The sequence below is a fragment of the Hakea prostrata genome, chromosome 1 (genome assembly GCF_041222555.1).
Source record: "Hakea prostrata isolate BN-2017 chromosome 1, UWA_Hpros_2, whole genome shotgun sequence".
NCBI lineage: Eukaryota > Viridiplantae > Streptophyta > Magnoliopsida > Proteales > Proteaceae > Hakea > Hakea prostrata.
This window is the reverse complement of record NC_142600.1, coordinates 68657059-68663898: the sequence shown is the minus strand read 5'-3', so window position 1 is coordinate 68663898 and position 6840 is coordinate 68657059. Positions and strand designations below refer to the sequence as shown.

The window sequence follows — 6840 nt, the reverse complement described above, 5'->3', positions numbered from 1 at the left end:
AAATTAAAAATAATAATAATCATGTATGCTTAGTTTTTAGGATTCTAAAGTAAGATGTATGTTTGGATGACCCTTCACTTTTCAAGAGAAACATTTTATTTTATGAAAACTCTCAAAGTGGCTAAAAACGGTGCCAAGTGTCAGGTCGTTATAAAAATAAACACATGAAATAGATTGAATTACTCATATGTTTGGGCTCATGAAACAAGAAACAAGAAACATGAACTTCACAATGCAACCCCTTAATACATAAAATTTTTATTTATAAGAATATACTATTTTTAATATTATTTTTTTGTTGTGAAAAAACTGTTTGAGTATCATTGTTACCCCATGGGAGAAGGGCACTACTCCACATCATTGGTATGGTGGAGATCCCACATGTTTTTGGAGGTTGGTCCCCTACATCAATAGTGTAAAGCTATCCCTTCACTCCCTCAGGGGTAGAGGAATCAAACTCTAAAGGATCATACATTCTTTGCATGAATCTAATATATTTTTATCTATTTTTATTTTTAATTCGACTTTAAATTCAATGAAGTTATCATAAATTAAGGTCCCATTTGATAATCCATCGAACAAAAATATCAGCTGAAAACCGGTTGATAAAACTGTTTTGTTGGTTTTTTTTTAAACATAGATTGAAATCTATGAAAATCTTTGCCTCAAGAAGTAGCTTTGACACAACAACTATGTGTTGTTGCATCTATTTCTCGAAACAAAAGTTGGACGTTGGCTAAGTTTAAGTAAATGAATTTACAAAGGGGTATTCATGGAATTTGACATTCCAAATATAAGAACTTTACTAAAACACTGCCGATGGTGTTCTCGTTTCCAAAAGCATGTCGTATCAAACACCTAAAATAGTTTCTTCTTTAGGTGCCTAGTTATCCACTTTAAGCCTTTCCTCGTTTGAACCTCGTCATTAACCCTAAGGCTATGCCATCTTAAGGTGCTACTAAATGGTAGGATTTTATCAATGTCCAAAAGTAACTAATGTGTCTCCTTTGTAAAGGATTTCTCCATGGTGGCCGTTAACGCTTGCTCTTAAAGTAGTCAAATAGGACTTAGCTTTTTGCTTCCAGAAACAATTAGAGTTGCTTCTGGTGTTTTTCAAAGCAAAAACACTTGGTAGATTATCAAACCATCCAAACCGAGTAGTTCTACCAAAAAACAAAAAGGACCAAACCTAAGTAGATTTGTGTATTATGTTCTCTCTATATTTGCTAATTAAGTATTTCTTTTGTTTTTCTTTTTTAAGTAGATTTGTGTATTATGTTCTCTCTATATTTGCTAGTTAAGTATTTGTTTTCTTTTTTCCTTTTAATTCTTCCAGCAGAATATGATCTACAAGTTCAACATATTGACAGCTCTATATGTACTTAAAATTGTTTAGTCATTGATCAATAGTTTTACATTAAAAAAAATTTAGGCACTAACAAATTGTTACTAGTCGATCAATATTGTTTTATCAAAGTATATGTATATTTATTGATGCTTAGAAATCCAAATCTAGATCTTAGAGACCAAGTAGATTTAATATCAATGACCTAGTTTTCAAACAATAAAAGGATTTACCACACAAGCGTAAGAAATAAAAGTCTCTCATAACAAGCCTCCCCACATCAGTCTCGTCTCCCATATCAAAACTTCTATCTTTGGAGGATGACAATCAAATTGGAATTTTCCTCATCACCACTGGTTGTTAGTTCAACTCTATAGATAAAGCTTCCCTTATTGAGAAAGTTTATGACTGTCTTTGCTAATATAATTCACTTATCGTGCCTTGGGAGTTAATCAATGAATCGTTTAAATGTCTAGCTAGCTTAAATGGTGCTAAAAATTGGAATGTGAGTAGGGGAACACAAAATCCGTGTATGCTTAGGTTTTGTCCACATCAGAACCTTCATGAAAAGTATTGATACTACTCTGATTTGGTAATCATCTAAGTGGATATCCTGAAAAAAGACCTTGAATATATCCCTTGCTTTGGCTTACCAACCAAAACTATATTGTAAATGAAAATTTTGTACATACCAATAAAAATAATTCAAAAATATTGTTTTAAGTTAGCCTTGATTAATCTATATTCCTATGGTTGCAAAAAATATGTCATCATAGTGTGTGCTTTTATTTTATTATTATTTTTTTTTTAAGTGCACCTCAACTACATTCTCAGGGAGGTGCTTTATATCTATTAAATATACAATAAAATTTTTCCTTGGCATCAAGAAGTTGAACTCTTGAATTCATACTATGACATGTTGGTCTTTGACAACTAAATCATCCTCTTGCGGTTGTATCATCAACATTTATTAAATTAGCCAACGGTGGATTAGTAGAGCGGTTAAAAGCCCAACTTCCCATGCGGAAATCTAGGGTTTGCACCCATCCGGCGGCACCTATATTAGTAATTCCCCCCCCCCCCCCCCACACTATATATAAACTCTTTGGATTCAAAATAAATAAATAAATAAAATTTAAATTAATCATTTTCCATGCTTTTGGTGGCCGGCCCTTCTTTTTATTATTATCTTTATAATCTTATAAATTAAAATATTCTAGTTCTTTCCTTAGATTTTCTATTATCTTATATTTATATTCCTATGCATTATGTTTTTTGGTGAAAATAGTATCATGTACTTGAATCACGTGAATTCTAAGCAAAAACTAAAAGGAAAAAAAATAATAAATAATCAATCGAGTAAAGCAAAAGAAATGTAGCTGTTGAACTCTCAACTCTTTCCTTCATCAAAAAGAAATGAATTTTTTTCTTACAATAAAAACAAATAAATATATAAATACATTAATATAAAAATAAAAATAAATTAATATATATTTTTTTTTTTTTTTTTTCAACAAACACTAAATTGTCAATGAATGGCCAAAACTTCATACCAACTCACATGCATTTAGTAGAATCTATGTTAAAAAAGAAAAAAAATCACAGTTTTAGAAACTATTTAAAACATTTGAAAACTAATTAGATATAAACTATCTTAATAGAATTCTAAATGTGGCAATAAATTTTCTTTTCTTACCCATGTAATTCTGAATTGTGAATCTAATCACATCAAATCAAATTAGGCTTGCCAAGAGAACTGAGATTCTTTACCACCATAAAAACTTCAAAAGGTTTTCATTATGTCAAAGCTCTGAATAAAAAGTGGGGCTCTTTGGTTGTGTCTTTGATTAGATTGGTTACCATTAATAAAAGGCAACTAATTCATTAGTCCGTAGATTGACCCGACAATTTGATAATCCAGTATACTTAATTCAAGTTGGAAGGAACAAAGATGATAAATTCTTCCTCAACCATCAATCTTTACTTCATGTTTGATTGCAAAAGTAAGAATGATTTTTGTATGTCCTGGTGTATTTTAAGGGAATGAAATTGTATGCCATGGTTATCAAGAATAATATAAATGAATTATGTCATGGTTATATACAAGTAAACTAAAAACAAAATAAAGAATAAAAATATTTTACGAAAAACCCTTATGATTCCTCATCAATGAATTCAATACCATCTTCCAATTCTAAAAAAGCTTATATTAATCACCCTATAACCTGCTTTTGGGATTATGGTTTCCAGTATGAGGATCTTTGTCATAGATTTGACAGTAATTTTGGTTGGCCTGATTCATTCCAATCCCAAGGACCAAGGTTACATGGGCTGGGCTTTTTTTTTTTTTTTCACCCCCTCCTTTTTTTTTATAAGATGGTTGAAAACAAAACCCCCCCCGTCCCCGGGAGTGGGGCCCGGCCGCCCTAAGTGGTGCTTCCTTATTACAACATGACTTGCTCGGCTGCTGTCCCTTTCTTGAAGCCTCTAAGACGGGGGGGGAGTCACATCATCTCTTATCTTAGAATCACACGTTTCATGTCATCCAAAACCCCTAATGTTATCAAAAGGCATACTTACAAAAGCTGTATATGCCTGGCTTCTTGTAAACTATGAACTATCCACCCAATTTTATTCATCCAAAAGAAAAGCTATTAGAAAAGTGTTATGCCTCCTGAAACGATCCCCGTTTGTATTTATAAATTTTAGTAGGGATAATTATTGTTGTCCCATTATATTATAGTTTAATTACTAAAAGAACCCGACTCCTTATGAAATTATTGTTGCCCCCCTCAATTCTAACAGTATTAAGCGACAGTTACAGTTGAATGTTTAATGTCTATTTTGTTCTTTTATAATTAAGAAGGCTAAAGATAATATTATCCTCATTTAGAAAAAAAAATCATATGAAATCATGTCAACTACTAGTCAAATTGGAACCACTGTAATATGGAGGATCAAATATGTCTTCAACAGCAGATTCCCCTTCCGCAAGAAAAGGTCCATTGAGGACAACAAGATCCATCCTCTCCATAACTAATTTCAGCCATTTATGGTCTTGTTTCTTCATGATTTCACCACTGCTTCTGAAGCCATGAAGGCATAGAAATATGGGTTTTCTCTGTTCTAGTTTCTCTTTGTTTGCCATCTCTTCCAAAATCAAAAATTTATTGCTTCCATTGAAGCTAGAAGAACTCAATAATGGTTTTTATTATGCCATGATAACTGGGGAAGAATTTGATTGCCTTTAATTTTATCTAGGAACTTATATCTAAAGTGGATTAAAGGGTTGGGATCAAAGGAAAGGAAAGGACAAAATGATTTTTTTATTTCCACTTTAACAAAAAGAGTTCCACACACAAATCTGAGTAGGATTTGATGCTTCAAGGAATTTTGCCCAAAAAAAAAAAAAAACCACCCCCCCTCCTCCCCCCTCTTTTTTTTTTTTAGGGGAAAGAAGGGGGGCCCCGGGGAAAGGGAAGGAAAGAGAAATATTAGACTTGAGAGCTTAAAAGTATGTACTAATGTTTTTAGAATTTCACACACTTTTACTAAAAAAAAGAGATTGTCAATTCCACACAGTCATGACTAATACCCTCATTTAACCCTCCCATACCCAACTGGGGGGGGGGGGGGGAGTTCCCCCCCCCTTCCCCCCCCCCCCCCCCCAAAACCCCCCCCCCCCCCCCCGCAACCCCCCCCCCCCCCCCCCCCCCCCCCCCCCCCCCCCCCCCCCCCCCCCCTACCTCATAACCAAGGGCAAGACATGCGAGGTGCAAACTAATTCCTTCGATTTCAAATGCATTTGTTCTCGTTAGCGTCCATCATCGACCATAGCCCACCTTGTCACCCACTTAGGATCAGGTCTCACAAAGTAAACCCCGGGGTTCGGGGGTTTTTGGGGGGGGGGGGGGGGCGGGGCCCCCGCCCCCCCCCCCCCCCCGGCAAAGAACCCACGGCCGGCAACCAACCCACCACCCCAGAAGCCCCGGCGGCGAACCCTAGATCCTTGTAAACAAACATTTATCTAGGATGCCATATGCATCAAGAACACTAAAACTCTAAAACCTACTCCAGCAACTACGCAAACACATAGATTCGATTGTGGAGACAATGGCTCCACAATGGTGTTGTTGGTGTTAGAACACCTAGGGTTTCCTCAAAACCCTAATCAATTAAAAACCATGTAAGAACTAGAATACGATATGATATTTAGGAAGTATACACCAGACGTATCTTGAAGAAAATTAATCCAAACTTTGAATGTCAAATCTGCAGAGTGACGAAGCCTTATCCAATATCTCCATCTTTTCCACCGTACCTCTTTCTTGTGGAGAGAGAAGAGAACAAAAGAACTTGAGAGATTGGAGGGACCCCATCATAGGTATTTATAATAGCAATCCCAAACCTTAGTCCACTTCCACAATCGATCGGTTTGGCCCATCTCAAACCTAATGGCAAGGCATCGATCCGATGTATTGATGAGACCTCGATCAATTATTAACCCTAGTAATTAATCCAAGCCCATATATTGCTTAGGATAAACCTAACAGTTGGTTGCAAGGTTGTCATAGATAGTGATTCCGATAGTTGTTGACGCAACAATCAAAATTCCAACAACGGTGAGAAAGAGAGAAAGGTGGTCGCTGGCAGGGGCAAGGGTTGAGTATGGAAATGTATGTTTTTTGATTCTAATGAGGGTAATAATGGTCATTTTATCCCTTAACAGAATTTTGGATGAAATGTTAGGACTCTACAACTTTAATTTTGAAAATGTGCACTTAATTTAAGGCACTAAAAAACTTGCAACTCAAAGTTAAGCCCCACTTTGTATTGCAATTAATAATTTAATCAAGAAAAAATTAAATTTGGCCCATGCAGGTCTCAAACCTGCGACCTTCGCGTTATTAGCACGACGCTCTAACCAACTGAGCTAATAGGCCAATATTTATTAAATAAAATTCTTGTATATATATCTATATATGTGTATGTGTCCTTGCATGCAGAGAAACATACCCATCGTCCCCCGGAAAAAAATATATATATATTTTAAACTCATAAATTCCTAATATATGAATGTTTATCAATACTATTTTATCAAAGTATATATATTTATTGATGCTTAGAAATCCAAATCTAGAACTTAGAGACCAAGTAGATTTAATATCAATGACCTAGTTTTCAAATAAGAAAAGGATTCACCACACAAGCATAAGAAATAAAAGTCTCTCCACATCAGTCTCGTCTCCCATATCAAAACTTCTATCTTTGGAGGATGACAATCAAATTGGGATTTTCCTCATCACCACTGGTTGTCAGTTCAACTCTATGGATAAAGCTTCCCTTATTGAGAAAGTTTATGACTGTCTTTGCTAATATAATTCACTTATCGTGCCTTGGGAGTTAATCAGTTAATCGTTTTAATGTCTACCTAGCTTAAATGGTGCTAAAAATTGGAATGTGAGTAGGGGAACACAGAATCTGTGTATGCTTAG

General features: G+C 35.1%; 1 non-coding gene across 1 annotated transcript; it reads right to left on the bottom strand.

The window, feature by feature from the left end:
* Positions 1–6214: 6214 nt before the first annotated feature.
* TRNAI-AAU (transfer RNA isoleucine (anticodon AAU)) lies at positions 6215–6288 on the bottom strand. Its single transcript has one exon. It is a non-coding gene; the product is annotated as a tRNA-Ile (tRNA).
* Positions 6289–6840: the final 552 nt, after the last annotated feature.